Below are 23,148 nucleotides of genomic sequence, written 5' to 3'. Positions count from 1 at the left end.
ACATGTTCAAAGCAGACAGCCTGAAGACGACAAAATAATACAAGGAGGAAGTCTGCCATTAGTCCTTATTGTGTGTGTGTGTGTGTGTGTGTGTGTGTGTGTGTGTGTGTGTGTGTGTGTGTGTGTGTGTGTGTGTGTGTGGTGTGTGTGTGTGTGTGTGTGGTGTGTGTGTGTGTGTGTGTGTGTGTGTGTGTGTGTGTGTGTGTGTGTGTGTGTGTGTGTGCCTAATCATATCAAATATTATCCATATTATATTCATAATGAATTTCCATAATAAATATTAAAGCTTGTCATTACATTAACAGCATTCGATGAATGAATAAACTGTTACATTAATATACATATTGTCTCTCTCTTTACTAGGCAGGTAAAGAAACCCAGTGGGGAAGTCAGTGGGGAAGTCAGTGGTTCCCAGCCGGGAGTCAGGACTCAAGAATGGGTTGCTAAATATTCATAGAGGGCTCGCAAGGTATTGTTGATTGCAAGAGGTGTTAGACACATTTAAAATACCTATAAATATACAGTTGGCCTTTAACTTATTGAAATGAGTACTTTAAAGTATTTTCAAGATGTAAGCGTTTTTCCCACAGGATAAGGGCTGGCTGGTGATGTGCCCGCACTGAAAGGGACGGTTAAGACAACCTGTACAGTGTATCAGTTGTTGTGTGCTGCTATTGTTATGTATTGAATGTCAAATGAAATATCCATACAATATGTCACTGAACCCTAGTGAGGTGTCTTCAGCTTAATATGACCTCAGCAGTGCAGTGGGACCTGCCACTCAGTGGCTCAGTCACTAGGGGCTTGGACTGTGAGCGTAGGGTCGCAGGTTCAAGTCCCCGACCAGAGCTAAATATGGAGTGTGGACTGCTACTTGGAGAGGTCCCAGTTCACCTCCTGCCGTGGTGCCCTTGAGCAAGGCACCGGACATCCCCCTTCCCCTCACTCCCATTGCTCCCCCGCTGCTCAATAGCTGCCCACTGCTCCCAGTATAGACTCCTGGTGCTAGGATGGGATAAAAGCAGAGAACACATGTCACTGTGTGCTCTGCATGTGAGTCCATTAAAGAGGGTTTCATCCCTCCGTTTCTATTCTATCTCTCTATGAATGTGTCTGAGACGTGTAGCACTGCGCCCCCTGCTGGTCACACACCCTCTCTATCTCTCTACTATACCAGCTTTCATACATGCCCACTGCATGGGACAGAGCAGTTGAACACATAAGGAATGCACTGACTGACATCACAACAGATAGTAATACATTACAGAGGGACCTTGCATTACTGTAGGATGTGTAATGCAGAACGTAGGCACAGCGAGGCCTCCCGCAGCGCAGATCTACACCATGTGGCCTGGCATGATGTTGGAGCATTTCAAGTGTTAACCTTCCAGTGTGATTTCTTGACATACAACTTTCATTCAACAAATGAAACCGATTAGTTTAGTTGTGTTGGAGAACTTATGGAACTATTAACTGAACCACAAAAATGTAAAAGAACATACAGATTATTATGATCTTATTATATGAATTATTCATATCTTAACACTATAATAATTAATACAATATGTAAATAAAATGTAAATATAATAATGTTATATAAGCTTGCCTGTTTGGTATACTTGTTAAACTGCAACATCATTCATTCATCATTAATCCTTCTAAAATCCCTAAACGTATGATTATGTTGAGAGCCGACCTTTTGGTTCAGGGAAAGCAGAACACCAGAACAGATGCCAGTGGAAGGGGAGAAGGATCATTCACCCTACTATAACTGTCAGGAAGGTCTGACAAACAGTTGAGCGTCCAATCACCTCAGGAGACTACCTACTGTATATATTTGAATGTCACCAACCTTTTAGTATCCACCAATCACAGTTCAGATAACAGTTCAGGTATCAGTTACATTTTAAGAACATTCTGTATTTATAGTGTCTCGATGTTGTCATCAAGTAGCTGAACATTTTTCTTTAGGTCAGTAGGGAAAAACAAAAACTTTCACCTGACATTTAGCACAGATTACATTAAATAGGAACTATAATTGAATATGTGGGACCTGCTTCTGCCTTAGTGCACAGGTAAGGTGTGATCCACATGTATCAAGAGACAAGCTAACACATAGCAACATAACAGACTTACTGTTTCCAGGCAGTCAAATGCATAGAAACTGCTGAATACACCTGCTGGCTAGCTAACATGTTTTAATCTCAAAGTAAAAGCCTGTTGAAAAACAAATGTCACATAGTAATTTACAAAACACAAGTGTTCTAGTGTTTGTATATTCAAGTCGCAGTTAATTGTCTGTCTCACTGTATCACTATGAACTGGTTACCATGCAACTTCCAAACTTCCATTGATAGAATATAACTTCTATGGCCAGAAATATGTGAAATACACTTGTATACCGTCGACTACATTTGTACATACCTTTGTGTACTTGTCTTTGTCACAGCCTGTGCTGTGTGCTGTATCAGTACACTGAACAGTGTAATGAAAAACAATTAGCCGCTTTGGCACCAAACAGCCAGCTCCCTCATCCCACCTGAGACCGGCTGAGCTAATTCCCCTCTCCCCTCGAGGCTCAAGGCCTCGTCCAGGCTTTAACTGCTTCTCATGGCCGTGTTGTGGCTCTCTGTTTAAAAGACATGCTGACATGGCAAATAATCTATTGCTTGGGCTGGAAATATGACTCCAGGACGCGCTGCTGCAGCGGCTGAGCCACAAAACTCCATTACACCTCCATCCTCCCTCTCAGAGCTGAGCAGAGTGGAGACACTGGTGGAATAGGAGGCTGATTGTGATTGATGGCTTCCCATTAGCAAGTCTGTTATCTCTCTGGCTGGGGGGAACAACCAGTGGGTTGTAACACAACACATTACCTGAGTCTCTCTCCCAGCCCCGGCCAAGAGCCGCTTAAATAAAATATAGACCCTCTACCCGAAATCCTCATTCCCTGCTCAAGGCACTCCGACTGTTAACCCGTCAGCTGTGATTTGCTGAGCATTCCCACTCAATAAACACATCATTAGTATTCATATTAACTGAGCCAATGTTGGACACCTCAGTACTCCTCTCTCTCCGGCCTGTGAGTCCTGATAGTGAATGTGTATCTGCTGTAGCTTCACCAGGCCTATTCCCTTTTTCCTTTTCTTTTTGGAGCTCCCTGCCAAAATGATTGATTGGGACCCGAGCCAGAGTGTCCTGCATTACCCCAACAAATGATCTGGCCCTTGCTGGCAGACCTTGGCCAGAAATAAATCAATATTTCACCATTAAAATCTATCAGTGGAGAGTTAGGGCAGCGACTGTCAAAGGGGACACTATCAAGCCGCTGGAACATTAAACCTGACACCTGCAGCACATGAGTAATCAATATCTAGTGGTTCACAGATCATTTGTGGTCACCTTTTAAGCAGTGATGGATGTCTCCCGGGGCATTGATTCATGTTGTGACACCGTTTAACAGGCTTTTATTCCAGTTTAGACGCTCATCCCTCAGACAGGCGCTGGAGATGGAGCGCAGTGGTTTCCCGCTAATACCTATCATCGCATTCAGCCTGTCCTCAGCGAAAACGATGTGGCTTTTATAGGTTTTGTGCCCCACTATGTGTGAGAAACAGGTAGCAAGTTCAAGGTCAATCTTTATGAGCTCCAGCTCCATTGCAGACCTAGCCTGTTTTACACTTGGCGTCAAGAGGCTGGCAAAGGTCTGGCAGGGGGGCACATGCTGCTGCAGGGGAAATAGAATCAACGTATTATGTTAAATCTGGCCCAATTGATTCCACATGTAGCTACAGACATGTTCCCGTGAACAAGAAAGGTAAAGATGAGTTGTGTAAGTCTGTGCTTTGGTCGAAGAAAGGGAGAGGGCTTCAACCCTAAGAACACATCATGCTGTGGGGCTGTTTTGCAGCCTCAGGCACAGGGAGCCTTGTTCGGGTGCAAGGCATCATGAAAAATGTAAATGATGTTGACATTTTGAGGGATAATATGAAAAAATCTGCTCTTAGTCTTCGCTTAGGTCGTCGCTGGGTCTTCCAACAAGACAATGACCCAAAGTACGCATCAAAATTGGTCCAACAGTTCCGAAAGGACACCAAAACCAAGGTGCTGGAGTGGCCCGCACAGAGCCCAGATCTGAATCCTATTGAGAATCTGGCGTGTGCTCAAAGTGAATGCCCATGCTCGGAAACCACGCAACTTGGACCAGCTGGAGCAATTTGCAATGGAACAATGGGCCAAAACCCCTCAAGAGACCCGTGCCAACCTGGTCAAGAACTACTCGAAGAGCTTGTTGTCAGTTGTGGCTCAGAGAGGGTACACTATTGACTATTAATGGCCTGGGGGCTAATATTTTTTGACCAACCCATTTTTCACTATATTTGATATAAAGCAAGAAGTACCAAAAGCTACTAAATAGCCCTGGTGAATGTTTGATTATATCAAGTTTTATCAATGCTGGAAACAACTGGAAAATGTTCCATAACTCCTGGGGGGCTAATCGTTTAGGCCTCAACTGTACATAGTATTATAACTAGGGATGCTCCGATCGAGATCGGCCGATACTCACTCTCTACCGATCGATCGGTGCTCTCTAAACATGCCGATCGCGAGAGCCGATCGCATGACGTAAAATACATGACACTTTTCTCGGTGCGCGGCAAAACAAGCTCGCCAACATGGCTTCACCGGTCTGGCATTATTTTAAGGTGTCCGAAAAAGACAGTGAAATAGCGGAAAGCAACGTGTGTGAAGCAGAAGTCCTGCAGCTCCGCCCGCCGGACCGGTAAGCGGAGCAACACACAAGAGTTAGACCTAACACACTTAGCTATTGTATCTACCTCTAAGCTAAACTAGTTATACATATATTTGTTCTTCACTGTCGGGTCACTCATTACTGGATCAGTGAGCTGAGATACTGACAGGCTGTCAGGAGAGGGAGAGAGGGGGAGAGAGGGGGGAGAGAGAGAGGGAGAGAGGAAAAGAGAGCGCTTCCGCTCATCTCTCCCGTGTTATTCTCCAAAGTGAATGTAAACTTGAATAATGAACATCATTTGAATGTAATAATTAAGTTGATTGTTGTTTGTGGAAGCTCCAGTGAATGAGCCCCATTAACTGAGTTTTAAACATCACTTTAAAGTGATGTTTAAATCTTCCATTTAGGCCCCGCCCACTCGATCGGATCGGCGATCGGTATTGGCCGATACCGATTCCGGCGATTGCCCCCAATCGGAGCGATCGGAGCATCCCTAGTTATAATGATCTCTTTATCTTAAGTCTCTACTTTCGGCCGGTGGGATTAGCATACGGGAAGACGCTGCATTACATTGCAGCAAAACATGATTCAGGTTTACCTTTTTCAGTGTGTGTGTTGCCCCTTTCACACCAACGCGGTTCCAGGGCCGGTTCGGAGTTAGAGCCTGAAAAGCACAGTTTTTCCTGTTCACACTGCAGCGGTGCCTCTAAACTCCGAAAACCGGGGCTGCGGTCAGATAATCCAAAAATCAGCTCCTAAATTCTAACCCTATTGTCTATTCATTGACCTCTGAGTGAAACGTCACGGGGTTAAGGGATAGTGGATAGGAGAATTCAAAAGGACTTAGGAGAAGAGACTGCGGTACTTTAGAGAATCCAATGCACTTTCACTATCCGACGTGTTTATGATGCGCCAGCGGACGTCATGAATGTGCGTCTGCTGCTGTGGGGAAACCATGGAAACTACAGTTTTCTATACAGCGGACTACAACATGGATGTTCAATAAGAACGAGGGACTGCTGTGAACTCATCTAGAGACTCTGCTCCGTGCTCTGATGCTGCTGCTTTGCTTTATGAACGTGGACAACAGAGAAACATATTCTTCAGGACCAAAGCTGGAATTGAAATAAAAAAGGAAAGTGAAACTTATGCTCGTCACCCTCTCCCTCCGGTCCACATTAATACAAATTATCCCAATACGTATGATTGTATGAACTAAAGATCTTAAATCAATACAAATGTATTTATTATAACGTTAGTCCTTAACATCTATCACTGTGTATATCACCATTCAAACATCTTTTAAAAGTTGAACAAACCCCACACAGCTCAGTAAAGACTGTGAAATGTTGACTTTATTTGATCATTTCAGTAAAAACTAACGTTCATATTTCTCTTTTTGATTATAATACTGATGAACGCTCAAAACAAAGCACTTTGGCAACTTACCACATACGTTTTAAAAAGCTTAATAAGCACCGTAACTTTCATGATATCATTTCTCGTTCATAATCAGTTGTATAAGCATTTTCTCTTCTCCTTTCGTAAAGGAGGTACAATCTGGTTAAATAAAAGGTTTGAAAGGGAGGTCCAGTGGTTCCTAAGCTAAAGGAGGTTATCATCTGGAGCAGGGGTTTTCAAAGTGTGGGAAGGTGAGCCTCCCCTCAGAGAACATAAGAACAGCCACGCCCCCCCTCCCAATTATTATTGCTATTATTATTATTATACTATCTGTTCTTCGACCCGCAAAATTCTTTATTCTTATTATTCCACTATTTTGCTGGTCTTCTTCTCCCACATTCCACATCGCAGAAACTCCGTTCGAACATCAAAACGTTCAGCTCGGTCAGGAATCGATGGCTATTACTTTTCTCATTCATCACATTTTTAACCATTGAAGTCAATGGAGAAAATCTTCAGACTTGAACAATCTTCATGCGACTTCAACTGCTAACTGTTCCTTCATACTTTCACTCAGAAACCTCATTCTAACTTTAAAATGTTACACATCTTTCTGACATTATTCATATTAAACAACTTTTAAATCAGATTAATACTTTTAGAAATATTAAACATTGTTCAGACCTTGGTAAAGAGGCCTTCTTCAGCTTTAACATCGCGCAGCTCGTTAAGGCAGAGTGTGTGATGCCAGAGTTAGAGTGGAGGACAGTTTCAAATTCCCCTTCATATTTTTCTTTAAACCTGCCATAATTCCCAAACATAATTTTTCCCAAACATAATTTTTCATGACAAACGTAGGAAAACATCTCGTAGCTTGAAAAATGAAAACAAATAAGCAAAATAATTAAACAAAATGCCTCTTGAGGGCATGAAGTGACAACAACTTTCAACATGTCTCCATTAAAGCTCATTGTAATTTCAGGCAGATATTTCCTCACGGTAGCAGCCGCACACCTTTAGTTAAACTGCCAAAAAGGCCACATTATTAACCCGAAAGTACCCAAAAATTACACTTCAGATACTCAACTTCCTTGACATGCTTCACGTTTTGAAATGTCATCAATATCTGTTACGGTTCTTCCACAAAACGTTCACATGTAAGAGGTTTATCTCTCATTCAGAACAATGGAAACCTGTGATCTCTGGACACCTCGTTAGCTCAAATATAAACACCTGTGTCATGGAACACGATGATGTCATCGCTCCAACTGACATGCTCAGAGCAGCAGACTTCAGATAAAGGTTAACGGTCCTGCCCTCAACAGCTCTACGTTAATTATGGGGTGTCATCATATGCCGTTTCCATGGAATCCCTCGCCATAAAAGACGATGTCGCTATACATTAACTCCTATGAAAATGTTCAAAAAGTGCTCAAACTTCACATGTCCACATGTTAACATGTCCAGCCGTGAAGACATCTATGGGACAGTTTTGAGATTTCTTCAAATGCCGTTGCCATGGCAACACAATGCTCGCTATGAAACACGGTTTTCTCATAACTTCAGTAAAAATGCTCCAAACGGCCCCAAACTTCACAGGTTTGGTAACGATCAACGCATCTAAGCGTATTATGGGATGTCATCAAATGCCGTTGGCATGGCGATAGATCATTCGCCATCAAGTTAGTTCAAAAGTTTGCAGTTCAAATATTCTGCTGCTTTTCCAAGCCTTTTTACTTTCTCTCATCACACATTCAAGCCCTCAGTGTTCATGTGTTCAATCTAAATTCTTCACTTTCTTCTTACACATTACGTCAGATTTTCTGCATAAAGCATTCCCACTAGCAATTTCTTCTGGAATTGCATTCTCTAGTTATTATTGTTGTTGTTGCTATAATGCAGGGGTATTATTATCCAGTGGAATGCCCTTACCTACTGGTCTAGTTAAATCAAAGTGGTTACTTTTTTTGGCTGGGCAGTGTAGTTTTACACACCGTCTTATTTGACTTTCTCAGGACTTAAAACAGTTTTTTGGGGGCAGACCCCCACAAAGTAAAAAATATATTTACACACGCAATGTCATCATCTTAACATTTTTGTTATGCTCATCGAGTCATCCGTGAGCAGAGCATCAAGTTGGCATGCCTATTACAGCTGAATGCGGTGATTATCATCTTGTTCAGCAAAACGCCTCACAAACTTATTAAGATCAACAGTTGTAGTGTGTTTTGATTCAATGCTGAGTACAGCCAAACTGACAGTCTCTTCTCTGTCATTGTAGACCGCAAATACCTCATTCCTTCCGTCTTCTTGGGTCCGACTCCGAATGCTTCTCGTTTTGCACTGTCCCGTTCAAATGAAATCGCCGCCAATCACATTTCCACACTCGGGCCAGGGGGTTACAAGGCTCGCGTCTTGTGCTGCATTCACTTGCACTCTGACATTAGGGATTTTCTCTGATGAGCCACAACTTTTATTTCAAAACAAAGATGCCAACTGGGGTGGCAGCTGGGGTGGCAAGGCTATTTTTAGGGTGGAAGTTGCCACCCCATGCTTGATCTGTACTTGCTTTTGATCAAAGTCAATGCGGAAATCCCGCACTCACACAGGTCGGCGGAGGTGAAGGGAATGAGCACTTTTACAGCCTTTTTGGCGAGGTCTCCACAGACAGCCAAAAGTGACGTTTTCTGCCAGACGCTGTCTTCTCTCTCACTTTAGGTAACTTCGCAAAAAATCGATCCATATTGCCGCTCGCATTAAGTTAGCTGAAGTTAAATAACAAGTAACATGTAATGTAACTAGCTGACATTTTCGTTATTTTTTTCTCACGCTGCATCTCCTCTGAAGCTCTCTGGCGCCCCCCTGGGGAGACGCGCCTCACACTTTGAAAACCGCTGATCTCGAGAATTAAAACGGCTCTTATCATGGCTGCCACTGAGGTACTTCCAGGTCATTTCACTCAGTTAGGAAGATTCCTAATAATAAAGTCAACATTTCACAGTCTTTACTGAGCTGTATGGGGTTTGTTCAACTTTTAAAATATGTTTTAATGGTGATATACACAGTGATAGATGTTAAGGACTATCGTTTATAATTAATACAATACACTTTTCAAGCACCAACAAATTGTCGGTCTAGAAGCAAGAACCGCATACGTCACGCTTACGTCGGAGGCGGGGGCAGGGGCGGGATCAACCTGAGCAATAACAGTTTATGGCGAGTACGGCAAATTAAAGTTTTAACAAGCAGTAGCCCTGACCAAAGTGACTAGAACGCAACCACACACTTATTAAAAAAAACACACCTTATAAAGTCAGGCAACACTAACCAGGCTTAGTGTGATTCTGTTTATTTGTACCTTACTTTGACCATCCGTTCGCTGTTATTGATCATTGTAGAGAGCAGGCAGACGTTTTGTTTTGTATTATAGCAACTATCGGATGGAATCAATACATGGGCTGCACAGGTTGTCATGAGTCATGTCCGACTATCACAAGTAGAATCATAATGAACAATCCGTCGGTAAAATGTGCTGGCTTATGCGCCGGCTTATGCCACAATAGAATGGCAACAAGTAGTCAAGATAGTGTAGAGCCGATGAAAGGGAGTCAGAGGCGGTGCCTCAACCTTCGCCGGCAGGGGTGCTGCCCCGCCTTTGGTGACGCGGTGCCCGAGGAAGTCAATGTCAAACACCCCGAACAGGCACTTTGCAGGGTTGATTATCAGCCCATGTTGGCTGAGCCTCGTGAAAAGGGCTCGGAGGTGGGTCCTCTGAATTAGCAGCGAGAGAAAGATGCTAACAGATTAGTGCACTGAAACTCACTCATAAAACCTTATTATTTATCCTTTCTGCACATCCAACATATCGATTCGCATCGTGAGATGACACAGAATCGATGGGTACATACATTATCACTCAATGATAAGAACTTGCGACTTTATAAACAAAAACAGACATCAAAACATGTGGTGCTAGGTAACTAAAAACACTAACATGGCTTACCTGTGTCGTAGTCTGGTCAAAAGTGGTCTTCAATGGCATTAAAACGATAAAAACGCTGCTGAAGTTAATCTATAGGTTAATCCAATGTGTCTGTGTCCCTTTGAAATCATTTCTGATAATCCATAAGCAATAAACCTGCTTTTCCGTTTCCAGATGTCAGAGCGAGAGATAGCTTCACTCTGGTGCAAACCTGCATGCGCAAAGCCCCCACCTTTTTTTTTTACCGTGTGTGGGGAAATTCCCCTTTGATTCTATTGGCTCTAACGGTCAGAAAGAGATGTCAATCACCAAAATCGACCAATGGGTTCCAGAAAAACGGTAAAACCCCCCCATTTCCACCCAAATCACCTCAGAGGTGGAGTTTTTTTTTCTAAACCTCTCTAAAAATGTCACATGTCACTTGTTTTGCATCAATCTTGGTACAGGGTACTTATTATATGTTGTACTAAGAACTTGCGACTTTATAAACAAAAACAGACATCAAAACATGTGGTGCTAGGTAGCTAAAAACACTAACATGGCTTACCTGTGTCGTAGTCTGGTCAAAAGTGGTCTTCAATGGCATTAAAACGAAAAAAACGCTGCTGACGTTAATCTATAGGTTAATCCAATGTGTTTGTGTCCCTTTGAAATCATTTCTGATAATCCATAAGCAATAAACCTGCTTTTCCGTTTCCAGATGTCAGAGCGAGAGATAGCTTCACTCTGGTGCAAACCTGCATGCGCAAAGCCCCCATCTTTTTTTTTTACCGTGTGTGGGGAAATTCCTCTTTGATTCTATTGGCTCTAACGGTCAGAAAGAGATGTCAATCACCAAAATCGACCAATGGGTTCCAGAGAAACGGTAAAACCCCCATTTCCACCCAAATCACCTCAGAGGTGGAGTTTTCTTTTCTAAACCTCTCGAAAAAGGTCACATGTCACTTGTTTTGCATCAATCTTGATGCAGGGTACTTATTATATGTTGTACTTTGGATTCCTAAAGCTTTTAGTCTACCTAACCATCATCCAAGGGTAGTTTTCACTATAAGTAAACAATTATCTTTGGACGGACACTATAATTTACAGTTTTTTTACTATGTTCAATCTGAATTTCCTTTAAAATAAAAAACATCTATATTGATTCTGACTTTTCTACATCCAATTCACAGGTTTATCATTACTTTGAGAAGAAAGATTACGAATTTAACCCTTTTAGAAGGGAAGATATGGTCATTTGTTCTGGGAATGTCATTTTCGAGCCTGAGACCTGGAAAGGCTCGGGGCTTAACAGGGACACTATTTTATAAAACACGATGGTTACAATAACAGGTACAGAAGCCTACGGAATCTTTCACGAAAAAGTCAGGGTCACCAGTGTAGAGCCGATGAAAGGGAGTCAGAGGCGGTGTGTTCAGTATGGAACTCCACACTTTATTTTTCATTTGTAGCAAGACAAGGTAAGTACATCTGCTCGTTGCTACTGTCAAGCTAGCATGAATACCACAACACGGTACCTACCCTCACTAACAGGTCCGTGTTGCAACACACAATATACCCAACGGTGAATTATGTCCCATAACATGTCACCCATAGACTGTAGGTGTCACCACAATAGTCAGTTTAGCTTCGGTTGCTATGCTAACATCACCCATTTTATACCAGAGACACTTTCATAACAGCGTTGTGATGCCAAACAGCGGGCAGCACTGCAGCGGTCGGTAATATTAAGTCCCCAAATAAATCCTCCTTAATTGATCTAATTTTAACAAATGTTCCACATAAATACACATCTGTGGGAGTATTTGCTAATGATCTGAGTGACCACTGTGTTGTAGCCACAATTAGGGACACTAAGGTCCAAAAGGTTAAACCACGTATCATCACAAAGAGAGACAAAAAACACTTTGTGGAGCAGGGTTTTTTACATGATCTGTTTGATTTTGATTGGGCTAAAATCAATCTGTGTGCTGATGTAGAAACCGCATGGTCTTATTTTTATCTTGGTTTTATGAAAATTATAGATAGACATGCACCTCTGCGTAAATTTAGAGTGAAGGGACGAAACAATCCCTGGTTTTCTGCTAAGCTGTCCAGTCTACTTCATGAGAGAAATAATGCTTGGGCTAAGGCTAGGAAATCAGGCTCAGAGGTAGAATGGCTACGTTTTAGGCAGCTAAGAAATAGCTTCACATCTCAAATAAAAAGTGCTAAATCAAAGTACTATTACTATTATTCTGTTACCACAGAAAACCTAAATAATCCTAGGAAATTTTGGAAAGCCATAAAATCGATTTCCACTGGTGATATCCCAAATGAGCTACCTCCGTGCCTTACCACAGCATCTGGCATTATATCAGACAGGGATACTATGCTAAATTGCTTTAATGAGCATTTTGTGTCTTGTGGCTCTCTGTTTGATTCTGTCACTGACTGTACTTCTGCTTCTGTGAACGCTCCAATCCTTGACTCTGAACAATGTGGTCTGGAAAACCCTTTCAGTTTTACTCCTTTAACTATTGGTATTGTTCATGAAGCATTATCCAAGTTAGATCCTAGGAAACCGGCTGGCCCGGACAACTTAGAACCTTTCTTTTTAAAGATAGCTGCAGATGTTATTGCTCCACCTCTCACTTCTCTTTTTAACCTCTCCCTCAGCACAAATGCAATTCCAAAAGTATGGAAGTCTGCTTATGTCTTGCCTTTGCTGAAAGGAGGGGAGGCAACTATTTTAAATAACTATAGGCCAATCTCTAAATTGTCAGTTCTGGCTAAGGTGCTCGAACGCTTAGTGAGTGAACAAGTAAAGGAGTTTTTATGTAAAAATGATATCCTGTCTAAACATCAGTCAGGATTCAGAAAGCAACACAGCACCATCACTGCCACAATGAAAGTGGTAAATGACATTACGAGTATCTTAGATAATAAGCAGAGTTGTGCAGCTCTGTTTATTGACCTTTCCAAAGCGTTTGACACCGTCGATCATCGCATTTTAAAGCAGAGGCTAGCCAGTATAGGCCTATCCAGCCTTGCAGTGGGTGGTTTGTGAACTACCTCTCTGAAAGGTCCCAATGTGTTCATTTTGATGGGCTGTCTTCTGAGTGGTTAAACATTTCTAATGGTGTACCACAAGGTTCTGTTTTAGGACCAATTTTATTCTCCATATATATTAACAGTTTAGGTGAAAATGTGGATGAAGCTACTTTACATTTTTATGCGAATGATACCGTGATGTATTGTGCAGGTCCCTCCATTAAAGAGGCTGTTGTTAAATTACAGGCTGTTTTTAACACTATTCAGACTCAGCTCTCTGAACTAAAGCTTCTTTTAAATGTGGATAAAACCAAGGTAATGCTCTTTTCTAAAGCTAAAAAGACACCAGAGCCTGTTTTAGATATTGTAACTACGCAAGGAACAAAACTTGAAGTTGTTGCCTGTTACAAATACCTTGGTATCTGGCTTGATGATTGATTCTCTTTTAAACTTCATGTCAATAACCTGCTAAAAAAATAATTGAGGGTTAGGCTAGGTTTCTTCTACAGGAACAAGTCCTATTTCTCCTTGAGGCCAGGAAAAGGCTAGTCACTGTGACCTTTTTACCTGTGCTGGACTCTGGGGATCTGGTCTATATGAATGCACCTGCCAATTGCCTGAGCAAATTGGATGCTGCGTATCACAGTGCTCTGAGATGTGTCACAAATTGTAAAGCGCTTACACATCACTGTACACTGTATGCCAAGGCAGGTTTACCATCACTCTCTGTACGGAGGCTCAGTCACTGGTACACGTTTATCTATAAAGCTATGTTGGGCAAACTCCCGTATTACATCTGTTCTCTGGTAAAGCAGAAAGTTGCGGGCAGCTATTGTCTGAGATCGCAGGATGTGGTCTTGTTAGATGTGCCAAGAGTGAGGACTGTCTTAGGTAAGACGGCTTTTATGCGCAGCTCCACTTGCTTGGAACAGCCTACAGTCCAAATTGAAATTGAGCAATTTTATTTCTCTGAATGTTTTTAAGGCACGTCTGCACGAGATGCTTTCTGACACTATGGGTGTTTGTAAGTGTTGGTGAATATGTAAATATGATGTCCTCTATTGTTTGTTTTTATGTTGTTTTTATGTTTCATGTGGAACTAAATTGATGCAGGTCTCCCTTGTAAAAGAGATCCATGATCTCAAGGGACCTATCTGTCTAAATAAAGGTTTGAAATGAAAATGAAATGAAAATGAAATGAAAATGAAATGAAAATGAAAATGAAATGAAAATGAAATTAAAATGCCGCTGAAACACATTAACCCTCCTGTTGTTGTCTTCGGGTCAAATCTGACCGATTTACTATTTTCATCAACCATAACTTTTTTGTTTTACATTCGATTGCATTAAGGCTTCATGATATCCTTCACAGTAGACATTTGAACATATACAATTGCTGATCACCACTTTCATTACATTTTGGATGATTTAGTCAACTTTGTAACACCCATGGTGTTCCCGTTCAAAAATGACCGCCATAAAGAAAAGGAATTAGTAACCATCCGGATCAGATAAAACACACACACAAACACCCACACACACACACACACACACACACACGCACACACACACACACACACACACACACACACACACACACATACTCTAGATGTGTTCCCCCCCCTTATGTGCCCATCCCCCCACATGGATCACACCTGGCACACGCAATATATGTTCAGTGTCTGTTCTTTGTATATTTACTGCAGTTTTTCATGTATACCAGTAGTCTGATACAATATTTACAGTTTGAAAGGGTGTTCAATGACATTTGGTGATGATTAATGGTTTTTGTGTTAATGTAATAGCAGTTAAAACAGGACCGGTCAAATTTGACCGGAACACCAAAGTAAGGGGGGGAAAAGAAAGACAATAAGAGGGTTAATAAACAATTAACCACGGCACTCTGGAGAAAAGTACAAGGGTTGAGAAGTAGTTATTTAATTTAATCTGCCTTCGTATGATTAAAAGCAACACGATCATCGACCAGACGCAAGCCCCCAGGAAGTGCGCCAGACTCTGTGCCCAACATTCGTTGTGTCCAAACGGCGGTACTGCAACTTCCGTATCAGTCCGTGACGTCACCCAGCCCAAAACAACTTTTTCCCCATTGACTAACATGGGGAAAGAGACATCTGTAAATCAGCGGATACTTTTTTTTAAACTAAATAAACTACCCAGTATGAACTATTTTATAGCCCTTATTATTATTATTATTATTATTATTATCATTAAGTCCTTAAAATTGTAAAATGCACTAAAAGCCGAATCTAGATTTATTTTCTCTCTCCATTCATTCTAGTGAGCCGAGAGTGGGAGGTCGGGGGGCGGGGCTTAAGGGGCAACTCAACTGCACATGCTCTTGCCAGGCATGACGGGTAATCTGTGACGTTTCACGCTCTCAAAAGTTGGGCCATTTTGCCTTCATGCGGCAATGAGCAGCTCTCATCATAGGAAAGAACGAGACCCCGACTCCCACGCTGTATCCACTTCTTATTATACATCCATGCCCGACGCCGTTGAGGAGAAAATCTGCGACGTAAACGGTGACGTCATGACGCAGCAGCGGCAGCACCAGTCGGGCTCTGGGCGGTGTGAACAAAACTGGGGCTAAAAAGAAAAACCGGTTCCGAACCAGAAGAGCACTAGCACAGAGCTAGAACGGGAACCGCGTTGGTGTGTGTGTGTGTGTGTGTGTGTGTGTGTGTGTGTGTGTGTGTGTGTGTGTGTGTGTGTGTGTGTGTGTGTGTGTGTGTGTGTGTGTGGATGCAAACTCAATACTCAATACTCCGTGTTAAATGTAAGCATGTTGGGACAGTAACAGTGCCAGGTTCTGCCACCCGGCCACGAGACACGGCCCTGTCCACGCAGAATGAAAGGCTAGCGTTAAAAGCAGTGCTGATATGCAGGTCAGGAAAGAGGTGTATCATCGTGTTGACCAACAGGAGCAGGTGTATGAGGACAGCACCATCGGCTCTCTTCTAATGTTTCCTCCTCAGAAAAGATGTGATGACTCTCAACCTTGCCTGCTGACCCTCATTCTGTGAGAGGAGATAATTGCTTGTCAGGAATAAATGGAGAGATTAATGAATTCATTAGTGGTGGGGAGTTTAGCTCTTCGGAGCAGCACTTACTGCTGTGACACATCACGCCTATTGTTTTACTAGCTAGTTAGCCTTGAACAATAACATTCACACAGCAAATTGCCTCATACAATCATGTAAAGCACAGGGAAAATGTGTCCTTATCCTGGAATTTAGCAATAATGCAAACAAAGGCTCTTTAAATTCAGATTATTCATCTTAATTACTTTAGTCTAAACGAGCGTGTGTACGCGGGAGCTGGTAAGAGACAGGACACATTAATCCACATTAGCAGTCCACACCGGACCAGTTGATGTGTGAAATTCTACAGTTTGTTTCAGCATTTGTTCCAGATATGTAGCATCTCCATTTAATTAGCCAGAGCTTTAAATAAGTTTCAGATTTTAACACAACACTTATCTCATGAAATATTGCACAAAAGTACATTACAATTTTTTTAATGTATTTTGTATGTGAGTCCTTAAAATGGCTAAAGCTCTTGAACTCAGAGCTGTGAGGTTTGATATTTGTATTCTCTTTTTGACACGCATAGCAGTTACTCCATTTCAAATATTGTACTCCACATCAATTGTTCATTTTATACAAACATCTAACTATTTGAGGTTATTGTAAGTAATTCAATGCATAGGAGGATGTATTAACAAACATCCAGGAGACTTTATTCTGTCCCTACGAGTAATGCCTGCATGAGTCCCGTTATCTAGTGGTGTTTAAGAAAATCACATAATACCAATCTCATGAAATTGAGGGTGTAAATATATAATCAAATGTAGGGTAAACATGCAGGGAACCTCACCTCATTTACAATCATTGTTCTCTTCTTTATGTAACGCTTTCATGCATTAGTCTCGTTAAGTTACTCTTTGAATTATATCTTTTTGATAAGCCGCTTCTTAAGAATATCTACTATTTGTATTATTTACATTACATTATTGACTGCAATTTTTCAACCTGCTCAAGTCAAATGTTCCAGCACCAGCATGCAGGTCTCTGCTGGTGATGGAAGGGACAGCAGAGGAAGCAGGAAAAAGGCTGTGTACTTTAATGCACCAACACATTGCAGATGTCCAGGTTTCAGAGGTGGCTTCACTGACTGGATGAACCTCTGTAAGACTTATCATTACTTAACTGCAATAGTGTCAAATATGCCAGGGCTATTAAATTAGTTTGTGAAAATGATCCAAAGCAAGGGGCCGGGAAAAGGATGGCTTGAAATATGAGCAATCATATTAAGAGCTTCAGAGACAGTAAATATTACAACAGCATAGTGGAGTGCATATATTGTGTTTAACTAAATCAAACAACATAGCCCAAAGGCCTTTATAGATCTAAATGGCAAGTTCAGAACTCAGTAGGCCTACATGTGAAGCTAATTTAACCATCAACATCATTTCATTTGATCTAATCATTCACGCAGAGATGCAGTAAATGACAGGAGTTGTCACTACAGTAGCTAGTAGGTGGGTTCGAAACCTGAGCCCGCCGATGTTTTCAGGCAATGTCTGCCCTTTGGCTCTCAATGTAACACTCTTAAAGGCACTCTTAAAAAAAATAAAATAAGTAGATTACTTTTTAACATTATGCTCAAAGGGCCAGTAAATATCACCACGGGGCCGGATTTGGCCCGCGGGCCGCCAATTGAATAGCCCTGAAATATGCTAACCCCTGAACATTCATTACAGAGCTTCTCCACCAGGGTCTTCAACATTATCCATCACCTGCTATCGTCATCTACTGTATATGTCATGAAATGTATTACAAACACTGTTTAAAAGGCTTCTGTACCTGTTATTGTAACCATCGTGTTTTATAAAATAGTGTCCCTGTTAAGCCCCGAGCCTTTCCAGGTCTCAGGCTCGAATATGACATTCCCAGAACAAATGACCATAACTACACTTCTAAAAGGGGGAAATTAATAATCTTTTTTCTCAAAGCAATGATAAACCTGTGAGTTGGATGTAGAAGAGTCAGAATCAATACAGATTTATTTTAAAGTAAATTCAGATTGAACATAGTAAAACAATTTAAATTATTGTGTCCGTCCAAAAAAAACACATTACTTATAGTGAAAAACCACCCTTGAATGATGGGATGGTAGACTAAAAGCTTTAGGAATCCAAAGTACAACATATAATAAGTACCCTGTATCAAGATTGATGCAAAACAAGTGGCATGTGACCTTTTTAGAGAGATTTAGCAAAAGAAAACCACTTCTAGGGTCATTCGGGTGGATTTTCCATGTCTCTGGCCCCCCTTGGTCGATTTTGATGATTGATATCTCTTTCTAACCACTAGAGCCAATGGAATTGAGGGAAAGTTCCACATACACACGTTACCAAATAAGGAGTGAGAGGGACGCTTAGCAAAACCGGGAGCTGCGCTAACCTCTGGTGGCTACTATTAGCAGCTAATATTTATTCTCCGATTTTTGCACAAAAATGTAATTACGGATTATCAATACTTTTTTCAAAGTGACAGACACATTGTTATAACCTATGGATTAACCTTCAACCGCGTTTTTTCTCGTTTTAATGCCATTGAACACGACTTTTGATCAGAATAACAGCTAAAGTGAGCATATCTCTGTGGTTTGCTACGTCGTGTGTTGTCTGTATTTCCTTCCCCTGTCGCGAGTTCTAATCGCTCAATGATATTTATATTTCTATAATCTGTGGAATCTCAGGATGCTATCTAAGCTTGTTTGTGCTGATCCAATAAGTATATTGATCGGTATAGCTGGAGTTCTGTGCTCTGCGTTAGCATGTTTTCGCTCAGGGCTCATTTAGACCCTTCTTGTGAGACTTGTGTTAATGTTTCGGTAAAAATGGTTCGTATCATCAGTTAGCTGAGTTTCTTCGCGTTAGGAGGGTATGCCACATTCATAGTTTTTTTAATATTAAGAAGCCCTAAAACAGTGTCGTGAAAAGAAAAGAAAAAAAAGACCCGCCGAAGGGGTCTTTGGGGCTTAACAGGTTAAGAAACCTAGTCACACTTCTTTCAGGTACTTCTTGCTTTTATTCTGCAGGTTTCTTCTTGTGTATTCCTTTCTACCAGGAGGGCTCTTAATGTGTCAGCTAACAACTGCTGCTCACCGAGCACTTCAGATGTGAACAGACTTTAACACTGCTAAACACTGTATATGTGTATATGCAACTGTGGCCGTCTTTCAACCAGAAGGTTGTGGGTTCGCTCCCAGCCCATGCAGCCAACATGTCGATGTATCCTTGGGCAAGATACTTAACCCCGAGTTGCTCCCGATGGCATGGCCAACGGTGTGTGAATATATCTGAATGTTAGGTCCTAGAGTAAGGTACACTGCTCTGTATGAATGGGTGAATGACATGTAGTATGTAAAGCGCTTTGAGGGGTCGTAAAGACTGGATAAAGCGCCAGTCCATTTACCATATGAGGTTCTTCTTTGTGGGTAAGGGACCAGTAATGAAGCTGCATTCAGATGAGCAGAAGAGAAGAACATGAGTCTTACTGGAGCTCACAGGATCCTCAGCTCACGCTCACAACACCGTCAGTATGCTTCGGAAACCAGCCAAACATAATGCTAATTGTCTATAACATCAGTTTATCCATCAGTTCTGTGGTAATGTGTTTTACATCACTAGATATTGAGCTAGAGAGATTACATGGACCCACAAGTTCTACCTTCCAAACTTCATAATCTAGTTATAAATATATGATCTATTTTGTAATGGAGATTAAGGATTCAATGAAATCCACGTTCAGCAGTTTCACGTGTACACAGCACCGCACAGAAAATGTTGAGCTAAGGAGATTTGGCATTTACGCTGATAACGCTAAATGTTGGCCTTTATTTAAACCAGGAAACTAGTAAGGATACATATAATTGAATAAATGTTGCTCCCTAAAAGGAACAAATCATTACAAAAAAATAAATTCTCCAACAATAAGTGAATTCTTTAAAAAAATGCAGTGTTTATGTATGCGTGGAAGTCATTTCAAAGTGTACTAAAAGCTCTTCCAAAGCCCTCAGAAGATTTCACGATCAATAGGAAGTCGTCTCAAACCAATGACGTACACATGTTGGTGGCTTCACAGCCAGTGTACAGTACACAGCATAATTCCTTTATCAAGAAAATGTCAAGTCACTGTTTAATGTACATTAAACAGTCAGGTCTATGGATGCATATCTTTTCAGATGCAATTTAACTAGGCTGTGTGTTCTCCACTGATACATGAAGGCTGTGAAAGACTGTGATAAGAGCAGACTTTAAAACTGATCCTGTGTGACTGTTTGGCACAACAAAGCTGATCTGAAGAACGATAGATGCTTTGCTGCTAATCCCCCGCAGGTACGTAGAGATAAACAGCAACACAAACACAACAACTAAACTCATTGTTTGTCTCAGCTCAGTTAGAAGCCACCGGAGCTCTGAATGACCTGACAAGAGCCAATCAAAAATACTGTCATGTCCATTGGAAAGCAGCAGGCAGCCAATCAGGAGCTCAGGTCTCGTTGGACACGCCTCAACTGTGCGTATGCTGCATGAAGATGTTCTCTGATAAGTGCCTCTGGCTTCAGACTGCTGCAATAACAAGGGCCTGAGAGATCCCTCAGTCCTGATGGGTCTTTTCCTGAATGAATTTGTATTCATACTGAAAGAAAACACAAGAGCAGAGAAACCAATTAGATGAAACCACTTTCATGGCCAGTATCTGAGTGAATCACTTTTGAGGACACTGATGAACTCTGACACCTGCATTTGCTTTACAGTCCAAGAAACCAGCATGGATCTCAGACAGAGATTTGCCAAAGCAGACTTAGTCAAATGATTCAAGTTTCTTACCAAGGCTAGCTGCCGCCCTATGTTTCCCATGGTTATCACCCCCGCGAAGAAGATGCACGGTAACCAGGAGCGAATATATAGGAAGTCTGGAGAAGTATACCTGTGCAGAGAGGGAGCACATGACAGCAACTCTGAATTCTAACATACCGACACTTAACTTTCATCCATGCTTTCCTAGGATTACAACAAATGTACTGAAGATATTGAAAACAGGAATGTTTTCAAATGAAAAAATAGAAGATTAATACACAATTACACTAAAGAAAGTTTCTACTATGTCATTTAATGACTATGTATTCAAAATTCTGAACCTACAAACATTTCAATGCGTTCCACTTTTTGTCATCAATTTTCTTGCACACTAAATGTATAAAAACTAGGTGTGTAAACTTACTGAAAGACTCCATTATAAACCAGGACTTGTGTGGCCAGCGTAGCCAACAGGGCGATACTGACCCCCAGGCCAAAGCCACTGCGGGAGCGGTCAAAAGTCCACCACAGTCCGATGGAGAGCGCCGCCAGAGTCAGAGACAGCTGCACGTTGTTGGCGAAGTCCACTTTCTGACAGAGGTAGGGTCAAGGACAAAGCAGTCAGTGTCTGGAAGCTCTACACTGGGTTCCTATCCGTGTGACAGTGCAGCCCTGCTCTGGAGATATCGCTGTGTTCAGCCAGATAGCCACAAAGAATACAAGCAGACAGATTAGGCTCCTCCTCTCTCACTTATGACCAAATGGCTCGGCACTTTGAGAGAGGAGGGAGGAGGCATCCAGAGAAGAGAGGGGAGAGGAGGTGTCCAGAGGAGAGAGGGGGGGAGGAAATATAGAGAGGAGGGAGGAGGCATCTAGAGAAGAGAGGGGGGAGGAGGCGTCCAGAGGAGAGAGGGGGGAGGAAATATCCAGAGGAGAGAGGGGGGAGGAAGCGTCCAGAGGGGAGAGGGGGGAGGAGGCATCCAGAGGGGAGAGGGTGGAGGAGGCATCAAGAGGAGAGAGGGGGGAGGAGGCATCCAGAGGAGAGAGGAGGCGTCCAGAGGGGAGAGGGGGGAGGGGGTGTTCAGAGGAGAGAGGGGGGAGGAGGTGTTCAGAGGAGAGAGGGGGGAGAAGGTGTCCAGAGGGGAGAGGGGGGAGGAGGTGTTCAGAGGAGAGAGGGGGGAGGAGACGTCCAGAGGAGAGAGGAGGCGTCCAGAGGAGAGAGGGGGGAGGAGGCGTCCAGAGGAGAGAGGAGACGTCCAGAGGGGAGAGGGGGGAGGAGGTGTTCAGAGGAGAGAGGGAGGAGGCGTTGAGAGGAGAGAGGGGGGAGGAGGTGTCCAGAGGAGAGAGGAGGCATCCAGAGGAGAGAGGAGGCGTCCAGAGGAGAGAGGAGGCGTCCAGAGGGGAGAGGGGGGAGGAGGTGTCCAGAGGAGAGAGGAGGCATCCAGAGAAGAGAGGGGGGAGGAGGCGTCCAGAGGAGAGAGGGGGGGAGGAGGCGTCCAGAGGAGAGAGGGGGCATCCAGAGGAGAGAGGGGGGAGGAGGCGTCCAGAGGAGAGGAGGCATCCAGAGAAGAGAGGGGGGAGGAGGCGTTCAGAGGAGAGAGGGGGGAGGAGGTGTCCAGAGGAGAGAGGAGGCGTCCAGAGGAGAGAGGAGAGAGGGAGGCGTCCAGAGGAGAGAGGAGGCGTCCAGAGAGAGAGGAGAGTGGAGGCGTCCAGAGGAGAGAGGGGGGAAGAAATATCCAGAGGAGAGAGGGGGGAGGAGGCGTTCAGAGGAGAGAGGAGGCACCCAGAGGAGAGAGGGGGGAGGAGGCGTCCAGAGGAGAGAGGATGCGTCCAGAGGAGAGAGGATGCGTCCAGAGGAGAGAGGAGGCGTCCAGAGGAGAGAGGGGGGAGGAGGCATCCAGAGGAGAGAGGGGGGAGGAGGCGTCCAGGGGAGAGAGGGGGCGTCCAGAGGAGAGAGGGGGCGTTCACAGGAGAGAGGGGGGAGGAGGCGTCCAGAGGAGAGAAGAGGCGTCCAGAGGAGAGAGGGGGGAGGAGGCATCCAGAGAGAGATGGGGGAGGAGGCGTCCAGAGGAGGGAGGAGGCGTCCAG

At 43.0% G+C, this 23,148-nt stretch overlaps 1 pseudogene; it reads right to left on the bottom strand.

Annotated features, from left to right (window-relative positions):
- Nucleotides 1-20,074: 20,074 nt before the first annotated feature.
- LOC117466550 (insulin-induced gene 2 protein-like) overlaps nt 20,075-23,148 on the bottom strand; it is a 5,050-nt pseudogene continuing 1,976 nt past the window's right edge.

This window comes from Pseudochaenichthys georgianus, chromosome 21, assembly GCF_902827115.2.
Source record: "Pseudochaenichthys georgianus chromosome 21, fPseGeo1.2, whole genome shotgun sequence".
Lineage (NCBI taxonomy): Eukaryota > Metazoa > Chordata > Actinopteri > Perciformes > Channichthyidae > Pseudochaenichthys > Pseudochaenichthys georgianus.
This window is presented reverse-complemented; position numbering and strand designations above follow the sequence as displayed.